The sequence below is a fragment of the Cibotium barometz genome, chromosome 23 (assembly GCF_041138505.1).
Source record: "Cibotium barometz isolate CiBa-2024 chromosome 23, ASM4113850v1, whole genome shotgun sequence".
In the NCBI taxonomy this organism is placed as follows: Eukaryota; Viridiplantae; Streptophyta; class Polypodiopsida; order Cyatheales; family Cibotiaceae; genus Cibotium; species Cibotium barometz.
The window spans coordinates 16,146,395-16,169,758 of record NC_141068.1 but is presented as its reverse complement, the minus strand read 5'-3'; the positions used below and the strand labels follow the sequence as shown (position 1 = coordinate 16,169,758).

The 23,364-nt window shown below is 37.7% G+C and overlaps 1 long non-coding RNA gene across 1 annotated transcript; it reads right to left on the bottom strand.

Annotated features, from left to right (window-relative positions):
• Positions 1-18,835: 18,835 nt before the first annotated feature.
• LOC147625668 (uncharacterized) lies at positions 18,836-21,818 on the bottom strand. The gene is made up of 3 exons (XR_015268801.1): positions 21,680-21,818; positions 21,285-21,561; positions 18,836-21,130 (listed from the first exon to the last, which is right to left on the bottom strand). It is a non-coding gene; the product is annotated as an uncharacterized LOC147625668 (long non-coding RNA).
• Positions 21,819-23,364: the final 1,546 nt, after the last annotated feature.

Below are 23,364 nucleotides of genomic sequence, written 5' to 3'. Positions count from 1 at the left end.
TCTAAAAAATCTTTCCTTTTTGTCTATCCAAAATCTTCCTCAAGGTACGCATGGGTGTCCCAGCAACCGCGAGCCTCTGTATCGCCTGGTTAGAATCCTCTAGGATCCTCCTTAGGTGTCCTAGTACTTCACTCAAGGACCGCTTCGTCGGTCCTCGCCCATCGTACCGGAAGCGCACCATTTTAACCGTACCGAGACTGGTCAAGACCTCAGCAAGCTTTGCCACGAGCAAAGTCCCTTGACGACCCCCCCGCCAGCTGTTCCAACGAACCTCATCTTAGAAGAACATAAGCCAAATGCTTCCTCCAACATTCTGACGTAAAACAATCCTTTGAATGAAAAAATAGAGATTCCAATGCAAGTAAAATTCCAATTTGAGATCGGTTCCGAAAATCCTTTTTCCATAATTCCCAGTTTCATAATGAGGATCCTTGATCTCTCATGAGGATAATCTACCCATCATTTTGTCCATTTGTCCAACTAGATTCTTGGTGAGTTTGGTCACAGGAAAAAACTTGATTAGTTTTGATAGTCTATTCTTTGTGTGATTAGAACTGAAATTGGTGACGAAGTCTTTACTTGATTCAGATCAAGAGATGGACAAGTAGGTTTATTGTCCGTCCCTCTCGTAGTCTAACCAAATTCATTCGGTTTAGTTCTACAGACTACAAGGATTCCCTTCAGATAAACATCTAGTTTTGGATAAATATACATTTGGTGATTTTATCAATTAAAATATCCAAAGATATTCTTTATGCCACATAATTTCTCAGCCTTAATTTATTAGATAAAATTATGGTGAGAAATCATTTTTGATGCTAAAATTTAATCCAAATCTATCTTTTCTTAAATATCATAAAAATTCTTCTTTTAACTAAAATATCAATACCTTTTTTTTTAAATAAACTTGAAATCTTTTTTTTCTCATTTCAATGAGTGCAATCCAATAATCATAAGAATTGCTCTTTTATCATAAATTAAATCTGCTTAAAATCTTTCTTAAAAATTACATAAAAATATCCATTAATTTCATTAAGCTAAAAATTTCACTTTTCTCATTTAAAAACTTAAATTCCAATATGGTGAAAATTTCTCTTTCATCATTTAAACTTATCTATACAAAAAGATAAATTTAACTAAATTTTCTCTTAAGATTTAGATAAAAAACTTCATTAATTCTTTTACACTAAGAATTACACTTTTCTCATTTAAATATTTGAATTTAAATATAGTGAGAATTCCTCTTTCATCAATTAAAATTTATCTATGAAAACAGATAAATTTAACTAAAATCTTTCTTTAATTTTTAAATCAAATATGCATTATTTTAGCATCACAATTTTTCTCTTACTTCATTGGAATACATGGATTTCCATTGTCATGGAGATTACTCTTTTAACATAAAAATGGATTACTAGAAATTTCTCTTTTTCGTAATTAACTATTTATGCATAAACATAAAAAATAAATTTTTACGATTATAATGAGAATCATTCAATTAATCTATGATGATTAATCTTAGAATATGGTAAGAAGTCCTCTTTTCATAATATAAATGAAAATGATTTATGTGTTTATTTTTCAAAAATTTTACCATAGCTCCGTTGCTATCACAGATAATTCTCAATAAATTTAAAAGAATAAATTTTAGTATTATTCATGTAATTAGAATAACCACTAATTGGATCATTATCCAATTATAGATTGATTCTTAATTTTATCATAAATTAAATAGCATAAAAATATTAAAAGATCATTATTTTTTTAACCTCCTATTAGACAAGCATAGAAATTACTTTTAGATTAGAGAAATGCTTCATGAGAAGCTTCATTCGAATTGAGAATAGGTCATAAATGCTTAAAAACCATTATAAATTAAGCATAAATAAAAATCTATGTGTTTCTTCATTACAATACATTAAAGAACTTCAATAGTATTAAAAAGCCATTCAAATTAATGCTTCTCAAGCTTGAGAAGAGTTGAGAAGAAAAACATTTAGAGCTTTAAGAAAAAGAAGACAATAATTCACACTTTACCTCCTAAATTACTTGATTCTTTGATCACAGTAGAGGCTCCCACCCAATCAATTGGTTTGGTATGTTGTTGAAGTCTCCAAGGAAGATTGAAAAGAGAGAGAAGCTCCAATCACTTCAATTTGTAGAGGATTTTTAGAGGATAATAGAAAATAAGCTTAACTTAGAGTAATACAGACATAGTTTAGTTCACAAATGAGAATACAAAGGAATGAGAGTCTATTTATAGGTGAGAGAGACCATTAACTGAGTCCAACTGAGTTCTAGAATTTTTCAGCTTCAGTTTGACTAAATTTGAACAAGTTTTGGACGAGTTTGACTTCCTTTTTTATTTGGTTTGATCTAAGAGAGAGGAGAGATAAAAATATCCTATTGTTTTTTAGTTTAAAACTCATCCACACATGTAAAATAAGCGCTTCTTTGAAAGGACCCCTTTTCCTTACCCATGTGTCAAAAATGAATGATTACTCCAAAATATTTCATGTTTTTATTAATACTTCATAATTTTTAACTAATAAACCTAGTACTTAGTCAACTCTTCATCTTATGTGGATATTTACTCATTTTTGGATTTTTTTTATTCTTTGAATTTATTTTGTCCCAACACTTGAATTAATCTTATTGATCCATAAGAACCTTAATCCAAAATTTTAAAAAAATCTTGACCCTTAAGATAAGATCTTCTAAACCATTTTTAATTAATCCCAATTGTACCTTGAAAAATCTATTTTGATTTTTTGTTTCAGAGAAACATTTTTTTGATATCTATAGAATTTATTTATCCAAAATATCTCAATATTGATTTATCTCTCTAGAAATTTTTATTTCACTAAACAAAACAAGAAAAAATAATATTTTCTTGTATTCATCAAAAACATAGAATGATTACAAGGGATTGAAGTAGAGGCTTAATTAATATACAACCCGAGCAAAAATTTTACACGCAACGGAGAAATACATGAGAAAGTAGACCAAACTTTATTATATACTATTTTTTTCTTGACTTGGTTTAATTTTGTAGCTTTCCAACACATACAAGCCTCACAAAACATCTCTTTCTTGTATGTTTCTTCTTTCATGCTTTTACATGTTTATAGGATTTGTAAGTTTTAGGATTTGTTATTAATACTTTTTTTTCTTATTTTGGTTTGATTTTACAAGTTCTCAACACATGCAAGCCTCACAAGATAAGAGATCTTTTTCTTGTATCTTTTTTCTCTTATGCTTTTACATGTTATAGAGTTTGTAAGTTTAGGATTTTAAGATTAGAGTTTGTTATTTTTTCCATACTCTATGGAAAGCTTTTAGAGAGCTATGCTTCTCTCAAGAGATGGCCATATGCCTTAATCTCATGCATGAGACTTATGCATTAGGTCATATGCATAAGCTTTATGCTGGTAGCATCCAATGCATGTCGATAACTTCCAATGCATGCCTGTAAACCACAAACATATCCCACACTTCTTGCTCCCACCGACCAGCTGCTGATGGAGATATACTAATTACCGAACTTGCAGAAATGACCTCATCTACACCGAGGTAGCTACCAATGCATACCGGTAGCTTCGAATGCATGCGATAGCAACCCAGATATGTCGATAGCTTCCAAGGCATGTCGGTAGCTTCCAATGCATGCCACTAGGTACTAAGGCATACCGGTACCTTCCAATGCATGCCAATAGTTTCCTACATACTATGCATGCCGGTAGCTACCAAGGCATGCTAGTAGCTTCATATGCATGTCGGTAGATTCCAAGGCCATGCCAGTAGCTTCCAATGCATGTCGGTAACAACCTAAGCATGACGTAGCCTTATTAACTTGCGGTGCAATGTTACACGTGAAGGAGAAGTCGATATCCCAACAATATTCGTAAGTATATATTAGCGCAATGTTACACGTAAAGGAGAAGTTGATATGCTAACAATATTTTTAAGTATATACAAGACGAAGGATATATTACAACGAGGTTTAGAACCTCTATTTGAAAGGGTACAAGACGAAGGATATATTATTATTACTGGAAGACATACTTGGCAAACATGGCAAGTACTTACATTCATAAACCCTAAACCTCTTTATTTTTGCAAAACTGATTTTCACTTATGTTAGTTTTATTGTGTTTTAGGATCATGTAACTAGAAACGATGGTGCAAATGTCCAATCAAGAAGCAATGAAAATGTGAGAAGCAAAGGAGATGAAGCTACAAGGAACAATAATAATGGCAATGCATGAGATGTAGACTCCCTCAATGTAGCCCCTAGCTCCATAGATTTTCAATACGCTTTATCTTGTATATGAGTTTTTTGGAATCATACATTTATGTAACTTCACCAAGTATTGTAATTGAATTTCGACATTCCTAAAACCATGAATTACAATTTTTCTTTTTTTGTATTTGTTAAGTTTTACATTACACTTGTCCATGGCAATAAGTAGAACACGAAGTTGTGTTACTTTTATTATGTCTACATATTAGAAAGAAAAGACCTCGGACTATCTCGGATGTCCTTTGAAGACTCCCCAATCTGCCCTATCTTTTTTTACTATGCAGTGCATTCACTGCTCAATAGCAAATATAGCGACGATATATTGTTGTTGTACAGTGCTATATCGCTGCCCAACAAAAAAACACTACTATTTTCGTTTTGCTGAGCAATGAACCCACCATTGCAGCAAAAATAGCAACATTTTTAGTAGCGAAATGGACCCGACATCTTTATACCCTTATAGTTATAAAAGCACTACTATTTTTGCTGCTAAACCCTCATTCTGTTGTAGTGTTATTTTGCAAGCTAGATAGCTAGCTTTATGCACCCTAATAAGAGTAGAGAGCTTGGTCGAACGGGGACTCGAGATGCATCTGAGATCAGTGACGCAAACTACACATGGTCGTTTTGTTTCATGGGTGTATGCTGACCTCTACTTATGGAAGGTAATGCATAAACATAGAGACACTACGATGGACCATAGGCTTAGCGATGCGGCTACTACTATATGTGGTGATTTCTCAGCTATTGCAGAGGAGCATCTCACTCAAAGGATATTGTAGAGAAGGTTATACAAGCACCAAGGAGAATATCCCATCATATAGATGTATATACCATCATGTTTTGGTATCAACCAATTGTATATGCGAGTCGTATCTGTGAACCCATGTTTTTATATATAACATCCACTAGTTGTATCTAACATTTGGTTTTATATATTGGACTATCATTTTTTCATTTTGCACTTTATAAAATTTTGTATATGTAAGGTGCCATGGTTTTTGTCTTTAAACTGGCTCTTTTTTACATAAGGAACCCTTGGACATTAGACAAAAAAGAACAGGTGACAACACACCATCACACCCATCTAGCATTCGATGGGGATGAAACTTTGCAAGTGGAAGGAGAGAAACTCTATGGATCCACTTGTAAAGTTTCATCCCTATCAATGGATGCTAGATGGATGTGATGTTCTATCCAAGCCTACTCTCTTTTACATAAGGGACTCCTTGGGCACTATGCAATGGCAACACACCTCACAACCATCCAGCATCGGATGGACATGAAACTTTGCTAGTGGGAAGAGTGAAGCCCCATGCACCCACTTGCAAAGTTACACCCCCCCTCCCATCGAAGTCCAAATGGATGTGATGTTGTACCCAAACCCACTCTTTTTCACATATGCAAAAAAGAGTGGATGGAAACACACAATCACACCCATCCGACATCTGATGGGGATGAAACTTTGTGAGTGGGAGATATCCCGATGACCCACTTGCAAAGTTTCACCCCCATCAAATCCCGAATAGATGTGATGTCCTACACAAACCCGCTTTTTCTACATAAGAGATCTCTTGGACACTATGCAAAAAAGAGTGGGTGGCAACATACCATCACACCCATCCAACGTCAGATGGAAATGAAACTTTGAGTGGGGAACATTAACCCCATGGACCCACTTGCAAAGTTTCACCCCCATCTCACGGTGGATGGGTATGACATCTTACCCAAACCCATTCTTTTTGCATAGGAGACCCCTTGACTCTATGCAAGAAAGAGCTAGTGACAATACATTGTCACACCCATTCGACGTCCAATGGGAGTGAAACTGTGCAAGTGGATTCATGGGATTTTTCCCTTGCCACTTGTAAAATTTCACCCCCATTGAAAGTCAGATAGACATGACAGTGTGTTGCTACATGATCCCTTATGCAAAAAAGAGCAAGTCTCGATAGGACATCACACCCATCCGGAATCCGATGAGAGAAACTTTTCCAAGTGGGTCCCTCCTCTAGAAAAGTTTCATCTCCATCAAACACTGTCTAGATGGATGTAAGTGTGTTGCCATTTTGCATAGCGTTCAAGGAATCCCCTATGTAAAAAAAAGAGTGATTTTGGGTAGAACATCACACCTATCCAATGTCCAATGGTGGAGATAAAACTTTGCAAGTGGATCCATGGGACTACTCTCCCTCCACTCTCAAAGTTTTACTCCACTTGAAAAGTCACCCCCATTGGAAGCCGGATGGGTGTGACAGTGTGTTGCTATATGCTCTTTTTCGCATAGTACCCAATGGATCCCCTATGAAAAAAAGAGCAAGTTTGAGTATAAATTAATACCCATCCAATGTCCGACGAGATGAAACTTTGCAAGTGAGTCCATGGAACTACTCTCCCCCACTCGCAAAGTTGTACCCCCCATGAGACGCTGGATGGATGTGACAGTGTGTTCCCATATGCTCTTTTTGCATAGTGATCTCCTATACAAAAAAGAGTGGGTTTGGATAGGACATCACATCCATACAATATCCGATGAGAGTCAAACTTTGCAAGTGATTCATGGGATTGTCCTCCCTCCCCCCACTCATAAAGTTTCATCCCCAATGAACCCAATGGATGTGACAATGTGTTGCCATCAGTTCTTATTTGCATAGTACCCAAGGGATCCCTTGTGCAAAAAAGAGTAGGTTTGGATAGGACATTTCACCCATCTCGTGTTGGATGGAGATGAAACTTTGCAAGTGGATCCATGGGAATGCTCCTCTCTGACTCACAAACTTATAGCAACAAGGATAGCATCAACCAAGAAGCTACTATCTTACATTGCTTCACACATCAAATGAGAAACTAAGATTTACACTCATTTTTATTATTATTGTTTAGATGATTTGTTAAAAACACAAATTGAGCTCTCCTACTAACAAGATGAATGATCTAAACTAATTTAATGTGATAACACTAACTTTAACTATTTTAACGTGACTAATCTAAGATGGGCAAAAATGAAAAAACTCATCAAAGTGTGTATGTGTGTGTGTGTGTGTGTGTACTAATTTAAAATGAGATTAAATTAATTAGGTTAAAAGATTGAGACTTATACTCATAAAGAAACTTCAGATGTGCTTCATTGATTCATTACTTAAAATGACTCCCTTTTATATAAGATGAGTACCACTTGGCTTTGCTTTCTCATGTGGGATTCATTCTTGCTTTCCATGTGGTAGCATGCTAGGTGGATGTCTTTTCTACTCACTCTTCCCTACCTTCCTTTGTACTCAATGGTACCAATAATCTAAACAACCCCCCTCGGTGTCATATTCTTGGACTACTACAAGGTGGTTAGATGCGAGGTTTAAAACTCCAATACCCCCTTTGGGTGCTTGATTTTCTACTCTCAAGTGGTAGGGTTTGGTTTTGGATTTCACTCCCCTAGGTGCCTTTCTACCTACTCAAGTGGTCAAGTGTTTACAACATGCTTTGGTTGATTTGTTACTCTCAGGTGGTAAGGTTTGGTTTAGGATTTCACTCTCCCTCGATGCCTTTTTGGGTACTATCAAGTGGTCAACTGTTTACAACATGCTTTGGCTTTTTTTTTTTACATTTAAATTTTCATTTGGATTTAGACATATCCTACTCATTTGGTAGCCTTTACAACATAGATTTTTGTTGGTAGGTTAGGATAGTTGTGTGGTGCCTTGCTACTTGCACATGCTTGTTGTAAAAGACCTTGTTGTCTTTGTGACTTGCTCTTCATTTCTTTGATGTCGATATCAATATCGTGGTACCCTCTTTGGTTGCTATTACTTGTACTCCACTTACTTGTTCTTCTTGTCGATGACGTCCTAGCTCATTGGAGTGTCCATAGTTTGGCTTTCTCTTCTTGATATTGTTGTTGATGAGGACCTCATCATTGTTTCCACTTATGGTTAATGCTTTTGTGAAGAGTCTTGTTGATAGTGTTTTTATTGTTAAATGAGAGTCTCCTCATTACAGAAGAACTTGTCGATGATGATGTGTTTTGATAATGTGCCCATTTTCACTTGTCATACATTTAAGATATTTTACATGCTCATGATGGCCGCTTTTACAATGATTTTTACAAAAAGCAGTTTGGACTAACTCTCCCCTTGATCACATGTTTGTTTCAAGGCTTTTATACGAATGTTGATGTTGAAGAGAATCATTGTTTTCCAAGAGATGTGGCTCAAGTGGTTTGAGCTTTAGGAATCTCATTCATGAGATCCTAGACTCAAATCCCATTGAGTGAATTTGAAGACACCTTAATCTTGGGGTGTGTTCAGAGGCAAGTGGGTAGGTTGGTCTCGCTCTCCAAACACCCCAATGTATATGCTCAAGCGTTCTTGTATTTTTCCACCAATTCTTCTCAATGTTCCTATGACGATAGTGGTGTGCGATGAAATCCCATCAAGCTCAAGCTTTGAATAAAGGACTATTGCTATTCAGTCATCTCAACCCACGATGCGTGGTGTGCTCAGTTTTGACTGTGCATGGTGTTCCCTCCTTTCAACTGAGCTATAAACTTATTATGTTCATCCTGATGCTTGTCCCTGTCTTAACTGTGGCTAATAATTGGAAGGGTGGTACTCCCTTGTGGTACTTGGATGTGTGCGTGGTTAGTATTAGTGTGAGGCTAAATGAGGTGTTGCACTAAGGGGTGTTTGTCTAGCCGAGTGAAATGCCCGTTTGTAACTACATAAGGGAGTGAGGGAATGAATCACTCATCTAAATGAAAAAAAAAAAAAGAAAGATCATTGTTGATGCACTTATGCTCATTTTTTCCTTGCTCTCAATATGAACGTCCCCTTACGTTTGAGGTTTGACAAATAAAACATACATATATATATATATATATATATATATATATATATATATATATATATATATATATATATATATATATATATATATATATATATATATATGGGGTTACCTATGAGTGCTTGCACTTAACCTTCCTCTCTGTGCTCGTACATCACCACCTCTACAAAGATTGGTCTAAGCATCTGCTATGTTTTATCGTTCCTCGTCTTCCTTAAAATCGTGTCATGCTATGGTCGTGATGCTACACCTTGCTAATTGAAAATTCGCACTACGTCCAACATCTATTGACAACTCATGCCTCTAAACTCACGACTCATGCCTCCAATATCATGTCTCATGTTTCTAGGCTCACGAGCCATTTCTCCACTCATGACTTCAAGCTCGCTTGTGTTGACTCACGTCGCGTGCTGACTCGCATATTTGATTCATGCCTCCGCACTTATAGCTCATGCATATAGTCTCATGGCTCATGACTCTAGGCCAACTCACACCTCCAAGATCACGTGTGTTGACTTGTCTTTTTTCTTGGGATTCTAGACTCACGTCTCTCATATGCCTTTCAACGTGTGACCTCCTAATAAACACTGGCCAATATTGGGTGATCCCTCAATATCAAGGAATCGATCGAAGAAGGATCTATAAGCCCTAGACTAGTCCTTGCCAGAAATGGTGCCAAATATGTTCAAGTTGAGTGCTTACCTCTCGTCAAATCATGCATCATTCGATCTTGCCCTTTGAGCCACAATGCAACTCTTAGATATGGGCGCACTAGCTCGTTCATCATATCCTCGCTCTGATGTCACAACAAAATATTTGTTTTCTTAGGGAGTGAAGGTAAGGATTACCCTCCCTTGATGGCACAAGACAGAGATGGCCCTCTTTGTATTGGTTCTCTCTCACAAAAAGGTGGATAAGGAAGAAGCTACTGGAAGAGGGAAACCTACAATCAAAAACTATGTAAAACGCATCCATAAAGGAAGTAAGATATAGTAGAATACATATAAGCAAGAGTAAATGGAAGAGAAGAGATCACAAGTATTCTATTATAAGGCAATGAATGTGTATTACCCAATGCTAAAAATAACTCATATACAAGTGACTAGTGTTCGGTATTGGAAGCCTTGTGTGCGTATATCCTTCACGTATATATACCTATGTATATGTATCCACCTATGTACCCATTGTGTCTATGTGTGTACTGCCCCAAAATAGGGCTAGTATGTCCACCCTTTGTACCTTATTCATGTATAAGTGCGTGTGAACTTGCTTAGGTGAAAACACCCCTTATACTTAGATAAGTGTATGCCATGTGCGATGCGCTTATATGTGTGTGATATATGTGAAAGCCAAAAGATAAAGTCATAACCTACAAAAGCATGTACTTGATTTGAAGTAATATAATAATATCATTTTCAGTTATGCAATATCATCTCCCTAGAATATTGTTTCTCTCTCTCTCTCTCTCTCTCTCTCTCTCTCTCTCTCTCTCTCTCAAGTCGTGATGGAGTACCACCCTCCATAGCTCTTAATTGGTATTAGAACTACGTTTTTTCATATTCAGTACACCTACTAATGGGCATCAATGTCCTATAGTCCCGCTGTTTGCTCGCGCCTTTTTTGCATCGTCATCTACAGCCTATAGAGTTGTGCCTAACGAATTTTACCTATTGGCAACATGGAGGCACTAGATTTTCCCCTCTTTTTTTTATATATACCTTAGCTTACTAAGGCTACATCATCGACTTGCCTTCCCGTTTTCTCCACCATCCACCTACTACGCTACCTAAAGTATCACCACCTCTACAACCTAGTCTCGTTGCCAACAACTAAGTACAAAACATAAGCAACATCAACAGCTTAGTCTATCAGTTGCTAATGCAACAAAGTAGTACCAACATTGTTCTTTAAAAAAATTGATTTGGGGCTTTTCTTCAAGAAGGTGAAAATCTTCAAATAAACAATCCTACAAAAATTGATTTCGAAGTTTTTGTTTCTTCCAAATTTGGCTATTTCAAGCTGCTTGTACTCTAAAATTTACGCATTTTGCAAAAAGAAAGTTGCAAACACCCTTCAATTTTAGGGCTTCTTAAAAAATTCAATAATAAACATCAAGTTAACTCCTGAATTTCTTGTTAAAATTGAGACTTTTATATAATCCATAATTTTTCCTGAGAATTCGAAGCTTTTTGTAACCCACAAATTTTCCAATTTATACTTTTAAATCAAAATTGAGGACTCGAAACCTACAGTCATGGACTAAATGCCCGAAGCAATTGTTCCCATGGACTATATCGACATTACTTTTTGGAGTATTCTTGCCAAAGGATTCACCAACATCGATAGAAGACTCAAGAGCACACGTTGCAACCGTTATGTGAGAAGCATCTCCCATCTTAGGAGATTTATCTTTTTTCCCTAAATATTTATGTTTATATGTGTGCATTTATGGGTCCTCTGTGTTGAGCATGTTCTCCAAAAAAGATCGATAATAAATGTTCGTTCTGTGTTCCTTGTTTTATAAAAGGCTTCGTATTTCCATTGTCCCACTTAGGAGTTAGGGAGTGACTAAAGTGATGGCCTTTCTACCTCAGTTGCATTATGTGATTGTAGGGCTACTATGTAACCTTATTTGTGTATGTGTGTGTGAACACCTGCTTAGGTATGAACATCCTTATAAGTGGATAAGATAAGTGTATGGCACGTGTCATGTGCTTATATGTGAGTCAAAAGATAAGGTTCTAAACCTATAAAAGCATGCACCTAATTTAAAGTAATACAATAACATCATTATGAGTTGTGTAATTTATCAAAGTATTGTTACATTCTCTCTCTCTCTCTCTCTACCATAAGCAAGCAACAAACAATGAGGGGATCGAGAAAAAGAAAACTCACAAACTTCTTCCAAGCTAAAACTTTTAGAGCCATCCCCCTTCCATCTAGATCCCATATAGAGACTTTTATAATAGCCCCCACACTATCACCCTAACTTCACGTAAAAGCAATTCAAGCCTAATCGAGGAGTGAAATTAGACAAATCCATTAGGATTTGCAAATCACGATGCCCTCACCCGTGACCCTAATACTTCAAGCACATCTGGACCTTCTCTCGCCAAGTCAATTCTACCACCCTAAGCACCATGCAATAGCTCTCGATGAGAGATATATTAAGATGAGGCCCGAGGGTAGAGAGATATACACTCTCAATTCTAGTACCAAATTTAGCTTTTCATTTTTAGTTCCCAACATTTCCATTTTTCATGTAACTCATACATTGTATCACATAGACTTGATGTAGTTTTTTTGGTCTCATAAGTCAGTTTGGCCTTTTGAAGATGTTAAAATATATATTTCTTTCTTTCTACAGCTCGCTTCTCATATGTCAATTTGGCCTTTTGAAGATATTAATATATCTTTCTTTTTACCGCTCGCATCTCTCTCTCTCTCTCTCTCTCTCTCTCTCTCTCATTAACCTAGAGTACCACCCTCCATAGCTCTTAACTAGCTTCCACACTAGGTAGGACAAAACTTAAAAATAGTCTCAAGCCACTAGCTCTAGTAAAAAGAAGATAATTACAAAAAGTTAGTGACTACTCTATTTGGCATTAAGCTCATAGTAAGTAAGGCTGCTTTGTAAAGTCCAGTGTCGTCTTACAAAGATAGGTGCTCGTTAGAGCAAATAAGATGACAAAGCAGCATACAATAAGAAGATGGGTAGACAAAACCATGTTAACCAATGAAGTGGTCAATAACAATTACTCAATAAAAATATAAATATAAAAATTGAGTACATCATGGTATAAATTTTTCTTCAACTAGCATGGACACCAAGTTATCAACTTCTTTCATCTCATATGAATTTGATGTTACTTCCCACTTATCCTTATCTACACTGCCTCTATCTTTTTTAGTACATTGTGTATCAATCAAAAAAGTCAATCAAGGATGCAACTTCATGGTGACATCTCGATTATGAAAAGATGCAGAGGAAAAGAGAGCTTAAGCTCTTACAAGCACACACACAATCACACAATTCTAAAAGAGAACACACAAGATGAGAGGTTGAAAATCTTCTTCTTCACATAACACTCAACACACCATATACAAAGATAAGAGTACACACAATACAAAAAGGTACTCAACCAAATATATACTAGGGTTCTCTATAGTGTGAACCCACCTAAATGAGCTGGTGCTATAACTATGCCAGTCTCTAGAATGGCTATCACAAAACCTGTCATCCCACTAGCCGCATATCATCCATGATCTCACCAACCATGCCAGTGGTGTAAGTGTAGGGCCTATCCCCCAAGCGGGTCATCAATGTCCACCGCCATGAGCTCGATATCTCAACACTCCACCTCGAGCTCAACTCCATCTCATGTACACCAAGCGAAGCCCTGAATCTGCGAAGCTTCTTTGTACCCAATGCTTTGGTGAAGATGTTAGCGACCTGATCCTGTGTGCTGACATAAACAAGGTCAACGTGTCCTGCCAAAACCTTCTCTCTGACAAAATGATAGTGGACCTCTATATGCTTCATGCAAGCATGAAAAACTGGATTCATGGTCAACTGTCTACTGCTAATGTTGTCACAGAAAATGACAACTTGTCTATCCACTGATAGACCCAAATCTGCAAGTAGCTTTCTCAACCAAGCTATCTCAAATACTGCCATAGCAGCACCTCTGTACTCGACCTCTGTAGTACTGGACAGAGCAACCATAGGCTGCTTCTTGCTGCTCCAAGTCACAGTAACACTCCCCAAAGAAAACATCAAGCCACTAGTAGATCTTCTATCTGAGATACTACCAACCCAATCAGCATATGTGTACCCATGTACACATATCTCTGTTCCAATTTCATAAAATAGTCCACAATGCAAATGCATCTCAATGCATCCAAATGCGACCTCCGAGGAACCTACATAAACTGACTCATCAACCCAAGAGCATTGCTCAAATCTAGCCTGGTAATCGTCATGTAGATCAAGCTTCCTACTATGCGCATATACATAGTAAGATCCTCCAAAATCTCTCCTGAATCTGCACTCAACTTGCCATTATGATCCAATGACACTGAGATAGGCTTACAGCCTATCATACCATACTTGGACAACATGTCCAAGCCATACTGTCTCTGCAATAATCCAATACCATGTGGTGACCTAAACACCTCAATGCCCAAGAAATATCTTAACTCCCCCAGATCCTTCATCTCAAATTTTTATCTAAGCAAGATCTTTACATCAAAGATATCTGCATCATGGTCTCCCGTAATGATCAGGTCATCTACATAGATGACAACAAGCACAACCCCTCCATCACCGTGTCTCACATACAACGAGAAATTTGCATTGACTACATGAAAGTCAATAGTGACAAGCTATTCAAAAATCTTGTCCGACCATGCTCTTGGTACTTGTTTTAAGCCATACAAGGCTTTCTTCAACCTACAAACATGATCAGGGTGACTCACATCCTCATAACCAAGTGACTGCAACATATACACCTCTCTTCCTGCAAATTCCCATACAAGAATGCATTCTTTATATCCATCTGATGTAAAGACCATTGCTTTGATACAACCACTGCTATCACAAGTCTCACTTTATCATCTTGGCAATTGGGTTAAAAGTTTCCTCATAATCAATGTCATATGTTTGCGCATATCCTTTGGCTACCAATCTACCCTTGTTCTTGCTTATGCTTCCATCACTGCTATGTTTTACTTTGTACACCCACGTGCATCCAATGGCTTTCTTGCCTTCAAAAAATTGCACTAAATCTCAAGTCTCATTTCTATTTAGTACATCCATCTCCTCATCCATAGCTTTCTCCCAACACACATTTCCAACAACCTCATCAATGCATGTGGGCTCTACAATCTGTACATCTTTTGCCATGTATGCATAGTGATGTGCCATATAACCATCATAGGTAAACTTCTGCACAAGATTCTTCACTTTTCCAGATCTTTGTAGCTTTGCAATGGATTCCATAGCCTTCTTTACACCAGGTATTCTTATAGCTCGTATCCCAAGATCCTCATCAAGGCTCATCTCTGAGCCACTAGACTCTCCATCAACATGAGAATACCCTATAAAAATATCAGACATACTAAGGAACTCAACCACTTTCTCTTTGCCTTTATATGATATACTAATCACATTTGCACGACTGGTATTATGACGCACCTTGTCACTCCATGGTCTATCAATTGAATCACTGAATGAGAACTTTGTTGGTCCACTCAAAGACTGTGATTGCTGACTTGTATTCTGTGCAATCACATTTCTACTCACATCAACCCTAATAGCTTCTTTTTCAGCAACATATCAGCTACTCATCTCATCAAAAACATCCCTACTTATCCTCAACTCACGTGTAGCAGGATTATAACACCTGTATCCCTTTTGCTCAAGGGAATACCCAATAAACACATTTTTTAACTTTTGAATCCAGCTTAGTTCTGAGCTCATCTGACACATGCACATATGTAATGCATCCAAAGACTTTCTCTTGCATTTTTTTTAGCACATAGTGTTTCCGTCATTCATGCATCCCGCTCGACACTCACTTGGTCTTGACATGGGAGGTGAATTGTGCACGCAATGCAAGCTTTCACGAGCGGCCATGGCGTGGGACACCGAGCTTGGTCCATTTACCATCTAAAGATTTGAAACCTTAATGGCTGAAAATCGCCACGTAGCTTGGAAACAAAACGCTGCCCATGCAACATAGAATCGAATCGCCATGCAACGCATACCTGCAACGAAACTTTGCTACCCTCACACACACTTAAAGAGAGGAGATGAGACCATTTCGAGTGGCGACCTTTGTGCTGCGAGCAGAAAGAAACGAAGCATCGCTAATCGCAGCTACAGTTCAAAAGCTGAGGTTGTGAAGGAGAAGGAAGAGAAGCCACACGCTCCCTCATACAAAAAAAAAAAAGAGAGAAATAATCTATCCTGACTGCATCGCAGGGATACCAGCAACGTTGCAGGAAAAAAAATCTTCATATCACATATTTTTTTTATTTAAACTTTTCTTTACCAAAAAAAAAGGCACCATTAAAAAGGAGCGTTTCCCACTTTCACTTGATTAAAGGAGAAAAAGAAAAAAATAAAAAAAAAGAGCATCTAAGCTGCGTTGTAGGGAGACGGATTTTACTTTTTTTTTTGCTACGCTTTTCTTTTAAAAAAAATATCATTAAAAAGAAACTTTTCTTGTTTTCACTTGACCAAGAGAATTTTAAAAAAAAAGAAAAAGAAAAAAGGTACAATAACGTTCATTTCTTTTCCTTGCATGTGGAGAAGGAAAGTATGTACAACACAAGCTAGGAAACCCATGTAATTTCTAGATATTTAGACTGTATAGTAAAACCTACACTCTTATAATTTGATACATTATATCTAGCTATTGATTTCATATTCTTATGTCCACTCATAGTACCGATTCCTCTTATAAGGTAGTTCAAACAATTACCAATCTCTCTAATACATAATATACCATGACAAATCTTGTCGCATTGATTATTTTCAAGCATTTCTCTAAGAATGTATGAAATAAAGTATGTGTGAATTGATGCTCTCTAATGAAATTCACAATATTATTTGTATCTATCAACATCGGTTGTACAAAACACATCTTTCAATGTCTTTTAATAAAAAGTTTAAAGTATGTGCAACATAAGGAACCCATGTAATTTTCAAATATGCAAATTGTATAGCAAGATCTGCATCCTTATAATTTGATGTATTATATCTAACTATTGATGTCAAATTCTTTGATCCACGCATCCTACTTTAAGAAAGGTAGAAACTCTACGATAGCTACATATTATATTTATTAATGACTTTTTTTCCCATCCATCGATTACAATGATAGACACAAAATAAAAGAAAATGCATTTCAAGGTAGCTTTTGTTGAATTTTTTAGTTTTTTCAAATAATGAGTGCATATTATATTATAATCAAGCTCTTAAAAAATAACTTTTTCCTAACTCTATAAAAATAACTTTCGCTAAACTCATTAATGTATCCTAAAGTATTGGATTATGAATCACATTAAAAAGAATAACACATACTATAAAATCTTGAGTCACTTTAAATTAAACTCAAGGATATTACATTTCTCAAATGTTTCATTCAATGATCCTTTATCTTTATAATGTTTCTTCAAAGATTTAGACGATAGAGACAAATGAGTCAATGCATCTTCTCCTAACAAAACATTATTAGCGATGTCTAGAAGTGTTTCTCCATCAAGATGATACTATCATGACAGTTATGTCTATAATTTTTGCACCACATGTGACGTAGTTCTTTCGTGCTTTAGTTCCTTAATGTACAACCAATATGAACCTCACACCATTATCTGACTTCAAAACACAATAATACAATGTAGTCATGCTAGTCAGACTGCCCTTCGTACTGAGTTCCTCTCAAACCTATGCCCATCTATAAAGCTATACATTTTTTGCCCCACTACCTCTTTTATCATGGTATCTATAGAATATACAGGGAAATAAACATTGATGATCACGACATTGATCTTCCTATATTCAACACAAACTCTCACTTTTTCTTTTGTATGATCACTATGAAGAGAATAGCCAATGCCACTTTTAAAATGAACCCTACTTTCAATAGATTATCACTCTCATCTTTGGTAAAGTTAGGGTTTCATCCTATAGCTTTGCATTCTTATGGGTCTAACATTTTGTTTTAGGAGTATTCTATGTTAACATATTTTTGGTGTAGTTAGAAATTCATCCTATATCTCTACGTTCTTATGGATCTACTATTTCATTTCATATTGAAACACTTTTGGACCTATCATTCTTAAGTATATTGAAATATTTCTTGTATCTTTCATCCTCTATCTCTACATTCTTATGGGTCTAGCATTTCATTTCATGTTGACACACTTTTGGACCTACCTCCTTTAAGTCTATTTAAGTCTCTTCATTCTTATGGGTCCAACATTTTTTTTAAGAAGTATTCTATGTTGACATATTTTTGGTGTAGTTACGAATTCATCCTATATCTCTACATTCTTATGGATCTACCATTTAATTTCTTGTTGACACACTTTTGGACCTATTCTCTTTAAGTATATTGAATATTTCTTGTATCTTTCATCCTATATCTCTGCATTCTTCAGTAACATTTCATTTCGTGTTGACACACTTTTGAACCTACCTCCTTGAAGTGTATTTAAGTCTCTACATTCTTATGGGTCTAACATTTTGTTTTAGAGATATTCTATGTTGACATATTTTTGGTGTAGTTAGGAATTCATCCTATTTCTCTACATTCTTATGGATCCACCATTTCATTTCATGTTGATACACTTTTGGACCTATCCTATTTAAGTATAATGAAATATTTCCTGTATCTTTCATCATATATCTTTGCATTCTTATGGGTCTAGCATTTCATTTCATGTTGACACACTTTTGGACCTACCCCCTTTAAGTCTATTAAAAGATTTCCTTGTGTTCTTAAGCAATGTTTCATTTTTTCTCACATGTGGAAGAGAGATAGAGAGAGATAGCTAAGTTTCAATATATTCATATAATACAAAAGTTTCAATATTCATGTGAAACTTAGCTCTATTCTTTTAAACACAATCCTAAAACAACTTGATGCAAAACACAAGCAAGAGAGATGAAGAGAGATAGGTAAGTTTCAATATATTCATATAATACAAAAAGGTATACATGTCTTGGCAAGCCTTTGGCTACCCCTCAAAAGGTAAAAAACATAAGCCTTTGGCTACCCCTAAAAAGGTGAGAAACACCTAATCTAATGACTCAATCCACTAGGAAAAGAATGTCCAAAAAAGAGCAATGTGATTGCTATAAATAACACTTGGAAACATTTGCGAACTGACCAACTTACTGTCGACTAGATCCACAAAATATATTCCCAAACTATCGACGCTTTGTGATAAGCTTCTCATATGCTGACCAGCAGATAATGGTCTCACCATGAAGTCTTCCATGCGCATGCTAGCTGGGACAAGCTCTTGAATCTACTTCTAAAAATGTTCTTTATTGTTTTCTCTTCAACGATCATCCTTGGGAATGAGCATACACATGTCTTACACGTGACATCCCCCTCTTCTAAACTTGATGAAGAGATTCAAACTTCTATTCTTGGATGACTATCACTATCCCATTGTCTCTTCATGGAATCCCAAACCTGTCATCCTTCCCTTCTTGGCAACCTTCTCATTCAAAACTCTATCCGATCTTCTAATTCACTTTAAATCTAATGAAGATCTATGCGTTTGTTTCATCTTGTCTCCTAGCCCTTTACGCCCTTTCCCTAAACATTTTTTTTTGGTCTTCTTTTCACGAGTATTAAGTCTGGTACTCTCACTCGATCATCCTCCCTTGAAACATTGCTTGAAAGCTTTTTCTCGTATGCCTTAAGTGACATCCAACACATAGGACTGCCATTCCCCGTAGGTCTTATGTAACACCACCAACCAACCTCCTAGGAACTTCTTCAATGTCTTGTGTTATTGTCCTTGGACTATGCACCTTCATCTGGGAATGAAGTAGTGTTTATCCTTGCGCCTAATGCTTTAACACCAATGTTACAAGAGAAAGCTCAGGGAGTCTTCTTTCAGCCCTAAACACCATCCTAAAACAACCTGATATGCAAAACGTAAGAAGAGATAGGTGAGTTTCAAAATATTCATATAGTACAAACAAGGTGTACATGTCTTGGCAAGCCTTTAGCTGCCCCCCCTCAAAAGGGGGAAAACGCCTAATCTATGCACCGAGTCTAATGACTCGATCCACTAGGGATGGAATACCCAACAAGGAGCCATGTGATTGATATAAATAGCACTTGGAAACATTTATGGACTGGCCGACCTAGTGCTGACCAGATCCTAAGCCACAAAAATATTTCCAAACTGCTGATGCTTTTTGATAAGCTTTTGATATGCTAGCAATAGGAATTGGTTCCACCACCAACTCTTCCATGCCCATGCTCGCTACACAAGTTCCTAAAACTATTCTTTATCTATTGCCCTTCAAGGATCAGCCTTGGGAATGAGCATGCACATGTATTGCACATCATGGATACATTTCATTACATGTTGACACACTTTCGGACCTACCCTCTTTCAATGTCTTAAAAGATTTCCTTGTATTCTCAAAATAATTTTTCAATTTTCTTCTCACATCCTTTAAGTAGAAGTTTGTTTACTATGACCACCAAAGGTTCTTCATCTGTTCCAGGATTCAATTAATATGGTCCAACAAGATTATTACCAATTCTTGTGGTCTCAAGGCTCTTGTTTGCTAATCTTTTTTACTCCCTCCCTTATTTTTTAGCTTTTTGACTCTCAAAGGTGTTTTTTTTTCCATTTGTAGATGAGTGCTTCCTTCATCCACTCCCTTACCTAGTCACACATGGGAATATCACCTAGCTACACACACATCCCTAGTGTGACACCTCATTTCATACTCACACTAGTACTAACCATACACACACCGGAGTACCACACGGAGATACTATTCTCCCAAATATTGGGCACATTTTAAGACAGTGAATAAGCCTCAAGATGAACCCGACAAGTAAGTAGATCGGCCGAAAGGAGGAACACCATATACAGACAAAATTGGGCACCACATGTAGTGGGTTGACTCCAACAGCCACTGTCCCTGATCCATAGCTTGAGCTTGATGGGTTGGCATTGCACACAACTGTCACCGCAAGAACATCGAGAAAGGTGTCCTTAAGTGTACTCAAGGGGATTTGAACCCAGGATCTCAAGAATGAGGGTGAAGCTCTTGCAAACTTGATTTGAAGAAGAGAGGGTTCTTTATGAAAATAGAAGTTACTCGTATGGACATGAAATCGAAGGCTTCGAATCGCCGAGTCTCCTACTGTAAACACGCATAGTAACCACGGAACTTGGAGGAGAGCTATTTAGGGGAAAGCGGTGTACGTGTATGTTAACCTGACCACATCGTATAATGGTCATTCGTCATGTACTATAAAAAAACATTCCGCCATACTTTTATTATTTTACACAATTAATTAGCAAACTAATTATGCAAACTCGCATCAAGGAAAACAGACAGGAATACCAATGTGCACTGAGATAGACGTACCCGCAACGCATGAATACTGGCGCCGAGCAGAAGGATCGCTTAATTTTGATACAAGAACGGACAGCAGCGGTGGTGCAAGAGGGGAGGGAACTGGGAAGGACCTGGGAGTGGCAGAGCTCCCTTCAGTCCAAGAGAGGAGTAGCAGCTGATGATAGCGGGAGGATGCGGGAGTCGGCAGCCACTTTCCATCGCCAGCCCCCCACAGTTGGAAAGAAGAGAGCTCTCCCCATCGTGCCCCCCCCCCCCCATCACATGGCTATGGCTCGCCCCTTTTGCCCTGTCAAAACAAAACAACAAACATCGATCAAGATACAGAAAATAGTTGTTCCATACATCCTGCAAACATTTGCATTTATCAGACAAAAGCAAATGTTCAATGCTAGTGATGGGTCGACCTATAAATCAAATCGAATGCGGCTCCTGGAGCTGGGCCTCGCGTCGCCACCAAGCACCATGCGGTGCCGCCATTGGAGTGTTACATTGCTGTTCGGCGGTAAGAGAGCGGGAAAGACGAGGGTTTCAATGGGGGAGCAACGTTCAATTCAATCAGCCCTAATCTCTTAAAAAACGCAAAGCAACAAAGAACCGTGTCAGTTCAGCAGAGGAGACTACTCAGGAGAGTGATGGGGCGCTCACGTGAAACTCACACCTGGCGTTCGCTCAGCGGTTTACGAAATTTACAGGCAAGCGTCCGTCATCCGTGAAGCTGGGGATGGCGGCGTCATGAAAATGCACGCCAAGTGTACACGGAATCTTTAAGCATACGTGAGTGCGAGGTTGCACGTCACACGTGTACGATGGTTTTTTAAATTTAAATGTGTATATAGTGATAAGGGTATTTATTGGCTCGAAAATAGCACATTTTTCAATCAATTAAATTGGTATTTATTGGCTCGAAAATAGCACATTTTTCAATCAATTAAATTAAGGACAACTCTTAAATCTATCCGGTAAAATCTGACTCGATCTTTTGAATTTTGGCAGGTACGAATACACTAGAAGGCCGGTTTTCTTAATTTTGGGTGGCACAAATACACTAGAATGCCAATTTTCTTAATTCTGGCCAACACAAATACACTAGAATGCCGCTCTTAAGTTGATGAGTAGAAAAGGGTAGGTTGTGCTCCGCTAGACTAAGAGTCTACATGCCCAGGTGTCGTCCATGCACGTCTGCCTGTCTGCATGCACCGCCCGCCCCTTTCTCTCATCGTCTCCCCCATCTTGCTCTGCTCGCTGGAGCTCGCCGCCTGGTAAGGCCCTCCCCCCGTGAGGGGGGAGCTCTACCCTAAGATGTCGCTTCAAGACATCGTGCTGCTCGGCTCTAACCCTGCACCCCTTGCCCTCAGAGAGGGAGCAGGCCCCTCATCTTTGGTTCTGCATCAAGCCCCTACTGGGTCATGGAGGTTTCCATTCTTCACAAGAAACTGGTCATTTGCCCTCTCCTCTGCTTCGACATCAGAAGCTCCGAGTGGAATTCCGAGAAGTTGAAGATGGTCCTGCTCAGGAGCCACATCAAGGCAGATTTACTCATGCTCAACCCGGTCCGGTTCAGCTTGGTTAACCTATTTCCTTCGCGGAGGCTGTTCGTCATCCGAAAGCTGGTCACACTATATCAGGTCATGTTCCCTCTTCAGCCCCCCTCAGGTTAGATGTTAACCCAATGGTTAATCTCTCTCAAAACCCTGCCTTTGAAGAAAGGGTCGGTGTTGGCGATGTTGATGATGAAGGTGCTGTCATCTGTGATGATGATGAACTTGCTGCATGGCAGGATCACTTGTCCTCTCACTCGCTGATCGCCCTCTGTCATGGGGCTAGACCCCCTGTTGGACGCTCTTAAGTACTGGATCAAGAATAACTGGGAACACAGGGGTATAAGAGTTGCTTCAGTCCAACATCTACCTAATACATATTACATGTTTCATTTTAAGGATCCTGAAAGTGCCACCACTGTAATCAATAGTGGTCAATGGATTATTAGGAATACACCTTTGTCTTTCTTCAGATGGTTTGAAAGCTTTGACCCTAAGGGCCCTAAACCAACTAAAATCCCAGTTTGGGTTGAGTTAACAGACATGCCGGC